This window comes from Balaenoptera musculus, chromosome 2 (assembly GCF_009873245.2).
Source record: "Balaenoptera musculus isolate JJ_BM4_2016_0621 chromosome 2, mBalMus1.pri.v3, whole genome shotgun sequence".
NCBI classification, from domain to species: Eukaryota; Metazoa; Chordata; class Mammalia; order Artiodactyla; family Balaenopteridae; genus Balaenoptera; species Balaenoptera musculus.
Window position 1 is genome coordinate 109,661,431 of NC_045786.1, and position 17,821 is coordinate 109,679,251.

The 17,821-nt window shown below is 40.2% G+C and overlaps 1 protein-coding gene, 2 non-coding genes and 1 pseudogene across 8 annotated transcripts in view; 3 read left to right on the forward strand and 1 right to left on the reverse strand.

Moving 5' to 3' along the window:
* Nucleotides 1–4,019: 4,019 nt before the first annotated feature.
* LOC118891591 lies at nucleotides 4,020–4,126 on the forward strand. Its single transcript, XR_005019144.1, has one exon. It is a non-coding gene; the product is annotated as a U6 spliceosomal RNA (small nuclear RNA).
* Nucleotides 4,127–5,196: 1,070 nt separating this feature from the next.
* Nucleotides 5,197–5,303, reverse strand: LOC118891595. Its single transcript, XR_005019148.1, has one exon. It is a non-coding gene; the product is annotated as a U6 spliceosomal RNA (small nuclear RNA).
* Nucleotides 5,304–5,627: 324 nt separating this feature from the next.
* The window catches only part of AKAP6 (A-kinase anchoring protein 6), a 584,194-nt gene continuing 572,000 nt past the window's right edge, over nucleotides 5,628–17,821 (forward strand). For all 6 annotated transcript variants that reach the window (XM_036842081.1, XM_036842086.1, XM_036842084.1 and 3 more), the window contains exon 1: nucleotides 5,628–5,829. The gene's annotated coding sequence lies outside the window, so the exon portion shown is untranslated. The remainder of the gene's footprint in view (nucleotides 5,830–17,821) is intronic.
* On the forward strand, nucleotides 11,955–12,656 carry LOC118889893 (annotated as a pseudogene).

Consider the following 17,821-nt stretch of genomic DNA (forward strand, 5'->3'; position numbering starts at 1 on the left):
AATGGGGTAATACCTACCCCTCAGAATAATTGCAAACATTAAATGCAATCTTGTATGTAAAATGCCTACCAAGTAGTTGGTGCTCAATAACTATGACCCCCTCCTTTTCTATTTCTAATTCTTGAGTTGTGCTCTCAAGAAAAGAACACATATAAAGCTACACAAACTCCAGAAAGTAGATTTTTCTATATCAGCCTATACAGTGTTTCTCAAACTAGGATCTAGAACCTCTTGGAGACTTCAGAGAGCTTCTCAGGGGTCAGAGGCTTTTCTACAGGATTTTCAAAGGAAACTGTTTATATTTGGATGATTATCCTAAAATATTAAAATAAGCAGAGTCTGAAACTTCTGAATAAGTTATCTTTAGCTTATAACTAAGCATTGCCTTAAGACTTCAACATGAATTTGCATTTACCTTTGCCATTTCAGCTTACTGAACTAAGGGACCATCAATGTGTCAGTGCTGTTTGGCTGGCATGTCCTACTATCTAAATGGCAGCAATGGCCAGTGTCTGCTGCTACACTCATGTTGTCTGTGAAGGCAACATTTCTATTTCCTAGTAATAACATACATACGAATAACATTTTCAATGATTAAGACTTTAGTTTCTTATCTTTTTAATAAATCAATACTTTGATTTCTCATCAAGAAAATGACACGCCACTGAGTATTTACTATTTTGTAGAGGCTAATGAGAAATGAACAGAGGTAGACTGAATAATATAAATGATGCACTTGCACCAAGAGAAAGCCAAATGCTTTCAGGACATTCTATACAAATAAAGATTTAATGGTAATTTGAATATTCTAAATTGAAAACAGAGTGGAAGCAATCATAATAAAATCTGATTTATGATCAATTTTGAAATGGTGTAAATGAGGCGTTTTCAGTATCTAATCGCCTCTGTGAAATTCTGCATTCTCAAGCCTCATTCATGGTAAACATGGCGCTGAGCCTGTTGAAAAACCACAAGGCTTGTGATGCCTGTGTCAGACTTGTTTCTCTGTAGGAACCTGTCTGCCTTGTTTTGGGGGTGAGAGGGTAATTTTGATTATACAGCCTCTCTGTTAATCCTTTTCTCCCTTGCCAACAATTGTTGAAATATTGTCCAAATGGAGTCCCAAGCAGATATAAACAAAACACTATGAGAAACCTAGTTCCTTCTTTGCCTTCAACAGTCTATGAGCTCAGGGCTGAAACTGAAAAAAAAGAAAAGTTTAAAAAGTATTTCTAGGAGTTTAAAACTAACTTCACATAATCTTGTTCTAAATTTCAGCAAAATTTGATTATACATTTAGTGCTGATTTCAATTATACTGTTATGCCAACTCCATGTTGAAATAAGTAATACAGCTTTACAGAGTCATCAAGCAAGGATTGCTCACTGCAGAATGTTAATTAGGAGACCTAATTTTCCGAAACTGCCTTATTTCATAGAGTCTCAGCTCCCATCTATTGTGTGCTGTGTCCTGATTTCAAAAATGCTACAATATCAAAAAAGTATGTTCCAGTACCTATATAATTTGGTAGTAAACAAAGGTTCAGTTTTTTCAGAACATACTTATGTGAATTGGCATTCTCTGCATTAGTCAAAACACAGAAACAGATTAAGTATAGAACTGAACCTGAGGCTACATCTTTCCACTATCAAATCCAATAGTGGTTATTCAGTTTCAGCCAAACACATTATCACTGCAATAAATTAACGCTGTTAATTTAAATTGTATTGATTTGCAGTTGTGTGTTTAATTTGTAAATCTGCTTTGGTTTTAGAGTATGTAATAGCTATAAGCATGAGTTTATACCCAGTTTTATGTTTACACATATTTAAATAACAATATAATAGAAGTAATTTCGGGAATACTGGGAGCCTAGAGAGAATTTATTGTTTTAAAGGGGGTCGTGCATATATCACCTGTGAGAAATTCTGCTCTAGTTCTTTAACAGCTCATTGTTCAAAAGTGCCATGACTCTAAAACCATGCGTTTTTGCTATTTCTGTACACATCTGATAATTTAAAGCCATTATAAAGATTTTTCCTCCAAAGGATTTGATCTTTAGTCAACTTTCAAATCTTTTTTTCTGTCTGTGGTAAACATTTTTCCTCTTTTCAGAATATAAACATTTTTCCTTTTCCTGGCTTAAACATGGTCATACGGAAGTGTAGCTGACTGAAGGAGCTTACAACTTGTTAGAGACATCAAGCTCATGTCCCTGGAACTCTGACCATCCTTCCAACTATAGATTCCTCTAATCATGTATCCTTTAATAAACTGGTTGTAAGGTTTCTAAAGAGAGTAAGAACATCTTCATGTTTTGATATATTTCTGCAAATCATAAAATTGAACATCAATTTACTATTTCTTAATAGCTTTGAAGTCAGAAATGCTTATTGGAAAGACAGGCTATTAGAAGAAATACATCAAAGCATATTTTATTTGTAATTGGGCAATTTAACTCAACAGGCTGTCATTTTTTTGCCTAATTTGGGGGGGGTGGGAAGAACAGTATATTTTATTACTTTTCAAAAGCTGTGAAAGTAAAGAATTATAACTATAAACACAGAGAAAGATAGGTTGAGCAATAATCCCTGTAGGCTTTCTGTTCCTTTCTCTATTTTTGTTTCAGCAATACCAGAAATTCTTACATGGTTTCACACTTTCTTTTTGTACATCATAAAATTGGATACCAATTTTAAAACTTCTCAAAATTACTTATCTTTCACAGGTTTTTACTTCAAACTATTGTGTTGTGGAAAGGATAGGACGACCATCGGAAAGAGAAAAAAGAAACAAAACTTCACTTATTCTATAAATATGCCATATTCCTTGTTAAGGGTGCCATTTTAACACAATGCAGCCAAACCTATGCCCTTCACTTTACTTCAATATATGGAGGCTTTCACCTTTGGCCCTCAGTTCACTACGTGTAAGGCTGTAACTTGAGCAGCAGTTAATATCAGAATGTTTTAACACTAACGTTCCAGTATTTCTTGCAGGTAGATCTGTCCTGCATGTTTGTAGCATAATAGGGCTAGGGTTAGGGTGTGGGGAAGTATACTTAAGTACAAGAATGATTCTCCACTTCAGCTCTAATAGTTTAATCCTTCGAATCCATCTCTCAGGCCGAACAGGTGCGCTTCAGCGTGTTCTTCAGTGTTCCAGTGGGTTGGAGGCCAGGCTCGAAGGCGGCCTAAGGGATGACACCTGTGAAGGGCGTGGTCACCCATGCTGGCTCCTCCCTCATCCCAATGACGCCTGCGCAGAATGGACTCAAGTCGAGACACGTGTGCTAATACTCGAAGAGCCAAGGGCGTCCTAAAGTGTGGTGCTGACCGTCAGATCTGAGTGGTCAGTCGTTGGGAGGAATCTCCCGGAGAGCTGGACGCTGGGCTCCGCCATTTCAACAAAGCCTCTGGAACAGGCACAAGGCTCCTATGTCATGGGTGAAATATCGGTGACACGTTCCATATTTTGCTGGGAGGACCCGAGCTCGATCCAGAGCCCTAGTGGCCCAGCGTCCTGGTGGCCCAGCAAGCCAACCGATTCGCAAACCTTAGAGAGACTTGGGAGAGGCACCGCTTGTTCCAGGCAGGCCGCCAGGGCCGCCTCAATCGCGCCAGCCGGGTGGCCCACTCCGCATCGCGGCCGCCTCAGAGAGCGCGTGTCCAGCTCGCTAGCCGGGTCCTCGAGGGCGCCGCGCTCGCCACTCCCGGCATGCTCCGCAAGCCGAGCGCCCGCGCGGGAGGACCCACAGCCCGGGACCTGGGGCCCGCGACGGGGCCCCTTACCCAAGGTGCCCCGGACGCTCATTTGCATGTCCCTCCGAAAGGTGAACCCAACAGACTTCGCGGTTTAGCAGTCATAGCACCAAACGTGCGAGCCTGCTCAGTGGTTGCGCGACATCAGATTTCCCTAAACGTTCGGCGGTCGCTGGGAAGACGCGCAATTCAGTCACCATAAGTGAAAGAAGTGAGGAAGTCCCGTGCCTTATATAGGCTGTGGGCGAAGATGTTGCTGTGCTCGCTTCGGCAGCACATATACTAAAATTGGAACGATACAGAGAAGATTAGCATGGCCCCTGCGCAAGGATGACACGCAAATTCGTGAAGCGTTCCATATTTTGTGCCCTTTCCCACCGTCCGGACACCCTTTGTTCATCAGCTCCAAAGGAAAGGCTATGGGTCAGAAGCACAACGTCTGGCACTTAAGGCTGAAATTAAGTGATATTCACTATAGTGAAAATAGTGAAAATCATACGGTGATTTTTCACTATAAAAATATTCGTGTAAGGCAATGTATGAAATGTGAATGAAGCCGAGTTGTACACCTGGGAATTTATGTGCAAATATGTCGTTTCTACGTATCTTGGAAATGAGAAAATGTCAACTTGCATTTCCTTCATAGAACTTGAAAGTTCTGAAATCGCCTTATTTATGGTCTGTCTCCCTTAACAACACAAACTCCAGAGGCCCAGGTGGGTTTAGATCTTATTCACTAAAGACTGACACATGAATCGCTCGATGAGTCCTTACCAAATCATTTCTAAATTATTAAATCACTGAATTATTGCGAAGTTAATGAATCCTTGCTAAAGGAAGTAAGCAACAGCAGTGCACAAATCTTGGGCCTACTTTGTGACATTCTTTGGTCGTTTTAGACCGGAGTTCCTGCGCTCTCAGACTGAGCTACACAAAAGCAGGGACTGTTACCAAGGAGTGGTTATACCGGATGAGATCAATGTTGGCCGGTGTCTGTGGATCCTAGAGCTCCAGCACCAGTTGAAAACTGGCTAGAAGCAGCAAGCCCATTCTGATCTGCTTTCCTAAGAAGTCATTTTTATCTGACTTATAAGGAGCACTAAAAATGCCGCTTTACCTAAATCGGGTGGATTCAGTGATGGGAAATGTAAGAGAAAAGTTAATTGCCCAAACCATAAGCAGATTTTAAGCAATAGTAACAAGCATTCGACTGCAGACAGCAAGATTATCTAGGTAATTTAATAATAGAAATGAGACAGGTCGGTCGCGGGCATGCCGGGAGGCCACTGAGCTAGAATCGACCCTGGGAGGAAGGAGTATCTATCTGGTGGAAAAACCTTGCAGGAGGCCTCAGAGCGGGCTTCCAGAGCTGCCTCTCAAACCCCACTGTTTTTTGTGTTAATCAGCAAAGGGGTCGGGACGGTGGGGAAAGGCACAAAATATGGAAGGCTTCACGAATTTGCGTGTCATCCTTGCGCAGGGGCCATGCTAATCTTCTCTGTATCGTTCCAATTTTAGTATATGTGCTGCCGAAGCGAGCACGGTTTTCCTTTCGCCCACAGCCTATATAAAGCACGGCGCCTGTCGACTCTTACACTTATAGTGACTGAACTGAGAGTCTTCCCGGCAATCGCCGAAGTTTAGGAAATTTGATGTCGAGCCCCACTCATGAGGCTCGCACATTTGGTGCTGTAGTCGCTAGACCGCGACGATCTGTCGGGTTCATCTGTCGGAGCGACATGCAAATGAGCGCCCGGGGCACCTTGGGTAAGTGGCCCCGTCGCGGGTCCCAGGTCCAGGCCGTTGGGTCCTCCCGCTGGGGCACTCGGCCCGCGGAGCATGCCGGGAGTGGCGAGCGCGGCGGACTGCGCTGCGCGCGGCGCCCTAGAGGACCCGGCGAGCGAGCGGAACCCGCGCGGTGCGTGAGGCAGCCGTGGTGCGGAGTGAGCCGCGCGGCTGGTGCCGCACTTCAGAGCACGTCGTTTCCCACTTAAACTTCCTTTGATGAGTACTTGGGAAAAAAAAAAAAAGTAATCACCCAGCCATTATCACACCTCGAAGAGTTAAGGTAATTCCTTAATGTCACTTAATATTCACTCTACGTTCCAATTTCCTTGATTGTTTCAAAGATGCCTTTTATTGGTGGTTTGTCGTAAGGATCCAAACGAGGTTTCCGTCCTCCCACATGGTGTTTGGTTGCTAGGCCTCTGAGGTCTCTATTAATCTCCTAAAGCCCCCTCTCCACTCCCGCCCTCCCCCCACCGCCATTTCTCTTCACGCTCTTGATTTGCTGGGGAAACCGGATACTTGCACCATGAAACGTCACATTTCTTTCATTTGGTTCATGTATTACTGATGATGTCGTTTAATTTGTTTCTCTATCCTCCATGTTTCTTGAAAGTTTGTAGTTAGATCTAAAGCCATAATTAGGTCCTGGTTTAATTTATTTCTTAAGCTTTAGAGGCCCATTGGTAGGGCGTATCCTTCCTATTGCATCTCAACATAAGGCAGGTAATGTCCGGCTGCACCAGTGGGTTCAGGTGAGGTCAGTAGCCTGATCCCTCCATTATCAAGTTTCCCATACATCTTTCACTTAATGATTTTAGAATACACTGATGAACGTTGCCCAGGTAGAGGGTCTGGCGGTCTGTTTGTTGGTTTGTTTTTAACCCTTGGCTCATGAGCTATAAGGGTGTAAACCCAAGGCCCTTGGTGTCCAACTTCTGTACCCCAAGGAAGAAACTGAGAATAAAAGACCAGGAAAAGAAATGAAGGAAGAGTGTCATTGGTCGTTCAGTCCTTTCTGTGGTTTGGTTACACGAGCTAACAAATTGCCTTTCTTGCTTAGGCTAGATTGGAGCCCAGTTTCTGTCTCCTCACTGCTAAGAGGCTCTTATGGAGCCAGCAACGGGTCTCTGGACACCACCTCCGTCACACAGTCTGCTTTTCTTTAGCTACTTTTCTTGGGTAGAATCGATTGGATAAGAAAAATAGCCCCACCCACCCATATCACTATTTGAAGGCAGGCTGTTTCTTTTCTGGATATTTTCTGAATGTTTTCTGTCAGGCTATACATTTATTGAAGGCCTCACCCAGGAGGACAGTTGCTGGAGGTGTTCAAATTAACATCTTAGATTTCCTTACCCTGTTCTCTCCTTTCTGTTACACAGTTGTCTTTCCCCCCCGCCCCCCAAACTGTTGTGTTCTCCTACTCTTCTCCTCCTGTTTCTTCTTTCTCTATCCTGTCCCTCCTCCCAGCTGCATCGAATACCTCACTGAACATATTTACCCAGTTCACCTTATGCCTTTGTAATCACCCTCATGTTTTCACACTACACATTTGCAGCATTGAAACCCTATTGGCTTCTGCCAAACTACAAAATATTTAAGATCCCATATTTAGATTTTGACAAAAACAATTCTTGTTCTTATCACCGGTTAAGTATGTGTAAGTCTCCAATTGCTTTTTTATGGAGAGATAGTGATCTTCAAACACATCTTTTGGAAGTCATATAGGAACGTTCTGAGGAAGGTGGCTTTTTAGTTAGATAATCTTTTGTATCTTAAGATCTCACATGAGGAGTCTCAGTAGGCATTTTTTAACAAACAGACTTTAGAAAAGGTTGATTTAAAGGATTTTTGTCAACTTTTATCCAACTTTTTAACAAGGAAAAAAAGCGTTTTATTTTTATATTCTGGAACATTTGGATTCTGTTACCAATAAATGCTGTCATAATAATTCTAACTATTTACATTAACAGTGGAATAAAACAATAATCTGTGTTTCCTTAGTGGTATGTAAAACTATGGTGCATCTTACAATCAGTGGCATTATAGATCCAAAGAGATAGAAAATCTCATTTTTCAGAGAAGGAAACTGAGGCTGAGGTAAGTGTGTAGTGATTTCCCCGGGCAGTACTGGCACTGGTCCTACCATCTTCTGAGGCCAAATTCATTTCTCTTTCTACTGTACCACCTGTAGTATTACTAGGTCATACTCTTTGCGGTAGCTTAGAAAAGAATAAAGACTTCAAGCCTGTCATTTTACAGACACATTTCTGAGTCCTGCTCATTTTACTGCAACAACAGGATAGCACACACTGATAAGCAGAAAATCTATCTTATTCTTTTTCTTTTTATTCACAGAAAGGGAACATTCAGTGATGTGACTCAGTTGAAACAGGCAAAACCCACAAGTCATTTCCTCTTTAGGAATTTTGCTCTAATTAAAAAGAAGAGGAAGCTCAACCAGAATGCTCACATCCTCTTGAACAGGGAACAGATGAGTCACTTAGAACCACAGTATCAGTGACCAGCTTTACCTGGTGTGAAATTGGTGAACTTCAGCTGGGGAACAGAGGTTATCAACCTGGGCTGCAGTTTATAATCATCATGAGAGCTTTTTAAAATATCAGTGCCAGAGCCCTCCCCTGAAGGTTCTGATTTAATTGTTCTCCATTTCTCTGAGTCTCTCTACTGAAGAAGCTTGTTGGAGTTCCCCACTAGCCCCCTTCCTTTGCTATTCCTTCCCTTTTATGGCCATTCCCCCTTCCCTCATGTTGCACCCATTGACTCCCCAGGACACCTCCTAAATATCCCACCTAGAAAGAACTCCAAGGACCTTTGAGAACTTACTAGTCCTGGGTTTCATCTTTTCAGGGCTCTTCTGGCTAACCCCCATAAACTAAAAGGTGATAGAACAGTGTTTCCCAAACTTGCCTAGAGATAGATTCCCAGAGGATTGGCCAGTGCCAAGGCAAAGGATGATACAGCATATCTCCCAGATGACCTATCTGTGTCTTAAAGGCTACTTTTAGTGAAATGAGAAAGTCACTGTGGTAAGGCTGGTGTGAGATACTTTTGTGCATGGAGCCCTTTCATAGCAACCAGCTCCTTTAATTTGTAGTAGCAGATAATCTCACGTTCTGTTTTACGGGGGGAGTGGAAAGGCGGAAGGGGGGAAAGCATGCACAAGAGACTTATCAGAGATGAGCTTCCTTAATTTCTTGTCCTTATTGCAGATTTACTTATATTCACACACATCCCTGTTTCTTCTGCTTTCATGGGAGAGGTGTCTCTTGTATGGGAAAAATTTGTGCCCAGGTGGACAACTGCATTATCTAGAATCTAGACAATCCCCCAGGGTTATCTGATTAGGGTTATCTGATTCCAAATCTGTGGAAACTATCTTAAAACTCTGTAAATTGTAGATAACTGATAGCAACACAAAATAATTCTTGTTTATAGACATGCAAAATCTGTCCTGACCAGCAGAGGTTCAGTTGACTTCTCTCTACCACTGTGGAAGAAGCTTGTTTTGCTTCCATTTGCAGATTCATTTCAACATTCCTTTACTCTATATAAGTCTGTGGTTTTTGATTTCTCCTTTGAGCTGGTTACAATATCTACCTTGTTTCTTCATTGATTAATACATTCAATACAATCTTTAACACATGTTCATATTATATCTGTATGAGAGGCATGATTTTTACCTTTTTTTTTTCCAAATGTCTTTTAACAGTTTGGAGGTCTTCTACTGAGTTGCCCAATGGATTCACCTAACAATACTAGGTATAGTTCTGACCAGAGAAATGCAGCTCATGGGTTGCTTAACGCCCAGACACATCTTTTTTTTGGCTCTCAAAATGACAACAACTTCGCTTTACTCTCTGTTTTTCTAGTTTTAATATTGTTCTGTATTAATTTTGTGGTTTGTCTTTGTTTTGCTTACAGCAATGTCATTGCCCACTCTTGGTAGCAACGATTAGGAATTTGGTGTTATGTTCTGACCAGAACATGTGAATGGATTAATGATTTGTAGAGATCTTTTCTCTGTTGGGTGAGAGACAACAGAGAAACTAGTTTGTTAGTCTTGTTTGTTTGCTGATTCATTTATTTGGGCTCAAATAAGTTAAGAATGTTGTATTCCACCAAGAAGGAGAACAGCTCTTTGATATCTGAACCAGTAAATTTTTTTGTGCTCTTGTGTTTACTCTTGACTCATGACTGAAATTTTAAAATTGAAACTATAAACTCTGTGTCTGTATGTCTATATGTCTATAATTCGGAAAGGTCTTTATGTCTCATCGTATGGATGTGTAACGCTTTCCTGAATCCAGATGGTATTATTAGATTATAAAACTTCCTAAATTAAAGAAGTCCTGTTCTGACTGACTTACGAGGTAAATAAGTGCTTATTTAAATATAATATTCCTGTAATTCTCAGAAAATAAGGAAATGGAATTTCTGAGATTTAAAATGTGCCAGATTTTAAAACTATTTTAAAAGAAATCAGCTCAGAATCATTTAAAGAATTGAAGTGCGCGTAATTGAGGTAAATCCTTGGCAAACTAGACTTTTTTAACGGTAAGATCCTCGAGGCAGTGCATCAGGATGGGCTTCAGACCTTTCTTGAACGGAAAGAAGGTCAGGCTCCTCTTCTGAGAGCAGAGCAGGAAGAAACAAAGATGAGAGCAGATACAGGTGTGCCTTCAGGGGCGTGTACGGAGTGGGAAGATACAGGGAGATGCTTGATGGATTTCAAGTCTGCTGGATTCTCTTTTTGAGAATCTAGGAGGTGAGGCAGCCTGCTGAGGATGAAGGGCTAGGTTTGGGTAGAAGGCCTGGGGAGGGTAGCAGAGGCTTAGGAAAGTATTTCACGAAGTGGAGGAGCTAAGTCGCTGACGTACTTGGAGGCGATTTTCTTGGGTACAGAGGCAGAGTTGTTTTTAAAAGTTTAATAGTTATGAGTTTATTTTAATGCAAAGGTTTTTTTTTTTTCATTTTAATAGTTTTGTTTTTAAATGTGTATTGGAAAAAAACAATTAGCACATCAAACCTAATATTTTATGGCTATTACCTATAAAGCAAAAATACTGTTTAAAAATTAAGTTGAAGAAAGGGCTTCAGTTACTATTACCTCAGGTGCTACTTTGATATGGCAAAAATCCCAAAGGTGGTACTCAAAAATTTGGGAAAGTTTGATTTAAATAAGATATCCAATAGGGCACTTGGGAAAAGAGGAGCACTGTGGGTGAAAAGACTGGTGAGTGGTGCTGAGACCCTAGCCACCTGAAATCACAGCTTTTAGCACTGGCTCAGACCATAATTCTTCCCTGAGAAGCCCTCATGCGTTCATGGGGATGTTGCTGGTAACTGCTGAAAAAATAGGATTTGTCAGAATCAGGATAAGCAACATAAACTGGAGAGTAAAACAGTGCATTCTTTTTTTTTTTTTTTCTTTTTGGTTTAAAACAACCGATTTATTATTCTACAATTCTGGAGGTCATCAGAAGTCTGACATGGATCTCAATGAGCTAAATCTGTTGGCAGGGCTGACTTCTTTTCTGGAAGTTCTAGGGAAGAATCTGTTTCTTCACCTTTTCAGCTTCTAGAGGTCACCTGCATTTCGTGGCCTTGTGGCCCCTTCCATCTTCAAAGCCAGCAATGCCATCTGAGTCCTTCTGCTGCCATCTCTCTGATTCTCTCCTGCCTCCTTATTCTCCCAGTCGATTCTTGAATTCAGAAATTCCTGCCCATCTTGTTGGGCTTAATGCATATGGGAGAGTAGAGGACAACATATATAATTATGATAGGTCATAGCACAGTCATAAACTCTTGCTATGGAAACAGGTGAGAGTTGCTAACCAGGAGAGCTAGAGAAGATACTTTTGAGGTGACATTTCACCAGGTGGGCAGGGTTGATGAGAAGCCAAGGGAAGTCACACCATAAAAGCCCAGAGGTGTGGAAGGGCATGATGAGTAGAGGGTGTATGAGATGATCCAGAAGGCCTGACTCAGATGAACTCTTCCCAGCCTTGATGGTTGAATGTTCTTCTAGTCACTAGAGCACTGCATTTTTACTCAAATTCTAAAACATCCTTTTTTAAGCTGTGATACCCTTTCTAGGAGGGCTAAGGCAGGAAGCTGTTATCATTGCTTGGGTTTATTTTTAACCCAATCTGTGGGTTAAAAATAACTGTGAGTGTGGGTCCAGAATAGAGGAGGGAACTTTCCATAAGAGCAGCCAAGCATCTGGAACCTGTGGTTGCCTGTGTGGAGTGTTGTAAGGGGATGTCCTGGGAAAGCAGAGACCACTGATTAATTAGGGAGGGAGATGAGCAGTTTCCCAGGCGGGCTGGGTCAGTGAGGACCATTCGCACATTCATTCATTAAATATCTGCGTCTAGTCTCATGAATGTAGGAAATTCATTTAGTGGTCCACCTAATCCTTTACTTTCTAGGTCTAATAAATTTCAGAACTCATCAGTGGAAGATAATGATGATGATGTTTTTATTGAACCTGTACAGCCTCCCAACCTTCTGCACTAGTGGCAGCTGATCAAAGAACCATAACATTTATATCATCAAAAAATTAGGAGCTACAATGAAATGATTCCAAAATTCTTCCTTCCTCAGAAGAATTGGCTTCTCAGAAGGGAAGTGTGAGACAATTGTCACTGGTGATGAAGAGGACATGGAAACAAATCAAGGGAGAGAGAAAAATTCCTCCAATTTTATTGAATGGAGACCTCCTGAAACGAAAACTAGAACCCGTGATGTGGATTTCTCCACTTCCGGTTTTTCAAGAAGACCAAGACTGCAGTAGGACCTTTTAATCCTGGTAGAATGAATGTGGCAGGAGACTATTTCAAAATGTAGATTCTGCAACTCATCATAATCCTGATTCTTGGATCTCCCAGTCAGCATCATTTCCCTGTAATCAGAGTCAGCCAGGGGTAGAGTCTTTATCACCAGTAGCCTTGCTTCCTAAACAGATTTTCCAGTCTTCTGCCCACTAAACCAGTTAAAGTCTCTTGCGCAAACTGCAAAAAAAGAAGGGATAGATTAATAAAAATAGCTGTGTCTTCTCTGATTTATCAATATTACATATAATGCAAGCGTACATTTTTTTATACTTGGGTATGTTTTTTCTAAACTTATACATGTTTACAGGTCAAGTAAGCTATCATTACTTCCATTTAATGCTTTGCTTATGAAAAATATAAATTTGTGTTTGACCAAATTAAATCCTTATTCTGATGTACTTTGTTTAGTTAGTAATTATATCAGCTTAAAGATAAATTTCCAAGATCTAGGTAAGTTAAATCTTGGATTGGCATTAGATTGGGTTAATTAATGGAAAATCATTGGATACCTAGATCATTTGCAAGTAAGATCAAACACTAAAGTATTAATTATTAAGCATAATTTAAATTTTATATACCTTAGCTTCTTATTTTTATATACTACAGAAAAACTATATCTTTGGTTCATGTTAATGAACACGTTCATTTCTACCATTTTGAGAAGCTGTATATGGAATATTAGTGACTGTAGAAAGTTGTGTTATGTGAATTCATGAGCTCTGCTAGTCTGATAAAATGCTGGGGTGTGACAGTTCACATTATCCACCCCCCCAGTCTTCTATGCAAAATAGAAGTTATTTTGGTTAAAAGTTATAATTATTATAAATGGTTGAGACTACACTGAGAAGCAGTAGTTTCAGAGAATTATAACTGTGTACATGCTTCTGTGTTTTCAGGAAAAGACTAGTTTTGTCCTAAAGCAGCAGCATGAAGTTTTTCATAATATTACCTTGTTTTTCTTTTAATCTCTCTAGTATCTGTAATGAGGTCTCCTCTTTTGTTCCTGATGTTGGTAACTTGTGTTTTCTCTCTATTTTCTTGATTTGTCTGGCTAGAATTTTATTAATTTTGTTGTATTTTGCCAAAAACTCCCACCAGTTTTGGTTTCATTTTTTTTTCTATTGCTTGTTCATTTCTATGTTAATTTCTACTCTTTATTTCCTTCCTTATATTTACTTTAGCTTTAATATACACTTCTTTCTCTTGTTTCTTATAGTGGAAATTTGGATTATTAATTTTAGACCTTCTTTTCTAATAGAAGCATTTAAATTTGCTTCTAGGCAATTTTAGCTGCTGTAGCTGTACCCCACACATTCTTTAAAAAAATTTAAAAAATTTTATTTAAGTATAGTTGATTTACGATGTTGTGTTAATTTCTGCCGTACAACAAAGTGACTCAGTTATACACATATATATTCTTTTTCATATTCTTTTCCATTATGGTTTATCACAGGGTACTGTGTATAGTTCCCTGCGTTATACAGTAGTGTATATCCATACACTATACAAGTGTATGGATAATCCATGCAAGTTATTGTAATCCATACAAGTTTTTGTTTATCCATCCTATATATACTAGTTTGCATCTGCTAATCCCAAACTCCCAATCCTTCCCTTCCCCACCTGCCTCCCCCCTCCCCCCCTGGGAACCATAAGTCTGTTCTCTTTGGCTGTGGGCCTGTTTTGTTTCATAGATTTGTTCATTTGTGTTGTATTTTAGATTCTACATATAAGTGATAACATATGCTATTTGTCTTTCTCTTTCTGACTTACTTCGCTTAGTATGATAATCTCTAGGTCCATCCATGTTGCTGCAAATGGCATTATTGCATTCTTTTTTATGGCTAATAGCCCACTGTATATATATACCACATCTTTATCCATTCATCTGTCGATGGACATTTAGGTTGTTTCTGTGTGTTGGCTATTGTAAATAGTGTTTCTGTGAACATAGCGGTGCATTTATCTTTTTGAATTATAGTTTTATCTGGGTATATGCCCAGGAGTGGGATTGCTGGATCATATGGCAACTCTATTTTTAGCCTTTTGAGGAACCTCCATACTGTTTTCCATAATGGCTGCATCAATTTACATTCCACTAACAGTGTAAGAGGGTTCCCTTTTCTCCACACCCTCTCCACCATTTATTATTTGTGGACTTTTTGATGATGGCCATTCTCATTGGTGTGAGGTGATACCTCACTGTAGTTTTAATTTGCATTTCTCTAATAATTAGTGATGATGAACATCTTTTCATGTACCGCTTGGCCATCTGTATGTATTCTTTGAAACAGTGTCTATCTTGGTCTTCTGCCCATTTTTCGATTGGGTTGTTTGTTTTTTTGCTACTGAGTTGTTTGAGCCGTTTGTATATTTTGGAAATTAAGCCCTATCAGTTGCATTGTTTGCAGATCTTTTCTTCCATTCTGTAGGTTGTCTTTTCATTTTGTTTATGGTTTCCTTTGCTGTGCAAGAGCTTGTAAGTTTGATTAGGTCCCAGTTGTTTTTTTTCGCTTTTATTTCTGTTGCTTTGGGAGGCTGACCTGAGAAAACATTGCTACGATTTATGTCAGAGAATGTTTTGCCTATGTTTTCTTCTAGGTGCATTTATCTTTTTTTTTTTTTTTATAAATTTATTTATTTATTTATTTTTGGCTGTGTTGGGTCTTCGTCTCTGTGCAAGGGCCCTCTCTAGTTGCAGCAAGCGGGGGCCACTCCTCATCGCGGTGCGCGGGCCTGTCACTGCCGCGGCCTCTCCCGTTGCGGAGCACAGGCTCCAGACGCACAGGCTCAGCAATTGTGGCTCACGGGCCCAGTCGCCCCGTGGCATGTGGGATCCCCCCAGACCAGGGCTCGAACCCGTGTCCCCTGCATTGGCAGGCAGACTCTCAACCACTGCGCCACCAGGGAAGCCCCTGCATTTATCTTTTTGAATTATAGTTTTGTGTCTATAAGACACATACAGTGTCTTATGGTGACATATGGTGTCATGTCATATTTAAGTCTTTAAGCCATTTTGAGTTCATTTTTTTGTATGATGGGAGTGTCCTAACTTCATTGATTTACATGTGGCTGTCCAACTTTTCCAACACCACTTGCTGAAGAGACTGTCTTTTCCCCATTGTATATTCTTGCCTCCTTTGTTGAAGGTTAATTGACCATGGGTGTCTGGATTTATTTCTGGGCTCTCTATTCTGTTCCATTGATACCACGCTGTTTTGATTACTGTAGCTTTCTAGTATTGTCTAAAGTCTGGGAGGGTTTTGCCTCCTGCTTTGTTCTTTTCCCTCAAGGATCGCTTTGGCAATTCTGGGTCTTTTATAGTTCCATATAAATTTTAAGATTATTTGTTCTAGTTCTATGAAAAATGTCATGTGTAATTTGATAGGGATCACATTAAATCTGTAGGTTGCTTTGGGTAGTATGGCCATCATAGCAATATTAATTCTTCCAATCCAAGAGTATGTTTACCCCACACATTTTAATGTGCTGTGTTTATATTTTCATTTAGTTAAAAATATTTACTTTACTTTTTATCTTTTTTCTCTTTGTCACATGGATCATTTAGATGCTTACTTTTAGTTTCCAAATATTTGGGGGGTTTTCTAGAAATCTTTGTATTATTTTTTAATTTAACTCCCTTGAGGTATGGTTTCAGTTATTTTAAATTTATTGAGACTTGTTCTACAGCCCAGGTTCTATGCCTAGTGAATGTTCCATGTGGGCAGAAAAACAATGTGCAGTTTGGCTGGAGTGTTCTATAAATGTTAATAGGTCAAGTTAGTTGATAATGTTGTTCAAATCATGTATATCCTTGGGACTTCCCTGGTGGCGCAGTGGTTAAGAATCTGCCTGCCAATGCAGGGGACACGGTTTTGAGCCCCGATCCAGGAAGATCCCACATGCCGAGGAGCAACTAAGCCTGTGTGCCACAACTACTGAGCCCACATGCCACAACTACTGAAGCCCATGCGTCTAGAGCCCGTGCTATGCAACAAGAGAAGCCACCGCAATGAGAAGCCCGCACACCACAACAAAGAGTAGCCCCCACTCACCACAACTAGAGAAAACCTGCGTACAGCAACGAAGACTCAACGCAGCCAAAAATAAATAAATAAATTAATTAATGAATTAATTTAAAAAATGCTTTATAAAAAAAGAATCATATATATCCTCACTGATTTTTTGTACTTCTTCCATCAGTTATTGAGTGAGGACTGTTGAGGTCTCTAGCTATAATTATGGAGTTTTCTATTTGGTCTTTTAGTTCCAACAGTTCTTGCTTCATATATTTTGAAGCAAATGTTGTTGTTAGCTATATACACATTTAGGATTGCTATGTCTTCTTGAGGAATTGATCCTGTTATCATTGTGAAATGTTCCTCAGTGATCACAACTAGTAAAATTAATCTAGTGGATTTTTGTTGATTTATAGAAACATTTAAAATGGACACACAACTTGTGTTTTGTGAAAGCCACATCCCCTGTATCCTGCTTCAGTTTTTTCCATGGCATCTGTGTCCATCACACAATTTATTTGTTTGTTTTTTTCTATCTTCCCCCACTAGAGTAAAACTTCCAAAGAGTAGGACTTCATTTGTTTTGCTCCCTGCTGTATCCCAACTACCTGTCACAAGGTCTGACCTCAATAAATACTTTCTGAATGAATTAATGTATAAAAAAGCTGCAACAGCTATGAGCAGATAATATTCCCATGACTCTATCCCATTTACTCCATGGTAAGAAGGCCTCTGCTCACACAGGGGCTATTTCAGAAATAACTTCTACACTCCAGTGTGCTCTCACACTGCCCTTCAGCACAACTAGTGCCACAAAACAGTGTTGCTTTGGGTTCTTAGGGTCTCAGGGAGACGTTAGTAAGATAATTCTTTGTTTTAATTTGCTCTGTGTATCTTTAGTCCTGAATCATTCCAGAATGGTGATTCCAGAATGACAGACACCCAGACTCTGCCCCCAACACCCTGGACCTGTATTATGTGCCTCCAGTCACTCCTTCAGGAGGCCATTCAGGCCCTCATGTAAGATGGACTTTTGGGCCAGCCTCACTGCTTCCAGGAGTGGCTCTATATATCCCTGGATTGTAGGGTGAGTAGGAGTTTGGTTCTTATACCAAGACCCCAACTGTATAAAGCATTTACATTTCACATCTCCTTAGCCACACTGTGGTTTCACTTCCCCCACCGACTCTGTTCCTTCACACAGCTGAAGGGTTTTGTTTTCCCAGGAAATTTAGGCTTCAAATTCACCAGGAAAACTGAGCCTACCCTGATTGAAATATTTGATAATGTAAACTGCAGATAAAACATCAGTCAAGTATTCCTCTCATATTTACTTCTGAAGAGAAAAAAAACCTTTTTAAATTAATCGTGTGTTTCGTGTATCATAGAAAGA